Consider the following 237-nt stretch of genomic DNA (forward strand, 5'->3'; position numbering starts at 1 on the left):
GGCCTTCAGCGGTGGGGCCCCGAGGCCGGGGAGGTTGGGGGAACCCGGGGGCCGGAGAGTTGCTGAGGAGGGAGGATGTGGACGAGGACTGAGCCAGGAGCCCGGTAGCGCGCCGGGGTGGGGGAGTTTGCGGCGGTGGTGCCGGAGCTCCGGGTAGTTGCCGCCGGCGAGAGCCCGGTGATTGTTGGAGGGGTGGGCAGATAGTTGTGGGGAGAAGGGGGGATCTGGGAATGGTCT

The 237-nt window shown here is 70.0% G+C and overlaps 1 protein-coding gene across 1 annotated transcript in view; it reads left to right on the plus strand.

The window, feature by feature from the left end:
• Positions 1 to 237, plus strand: part of PHF23 (PHD finger protein 23) — a 3,535-nt gene that overhangs the window by 377 nt on the left and 2,921 nt on the right. The gene's annotated exons all lie outside the window — the stretch shown is intronic.

Source organism: Crocuta crocuta, unplaced genomic scaffold (assembly GCF_008692635.1).
Source record: "Crocuta crocuta isolate KB4526 unplaced genomic scaffold, BGI_CrCroc_1.0 scaffold139, whole genome shotgun sequence".
NCBI lineage: Eukaryota > Metazoa > Chordata > Mammalia > Carnivora > Hyaenidae > Crocuta > Crocuta crocuta.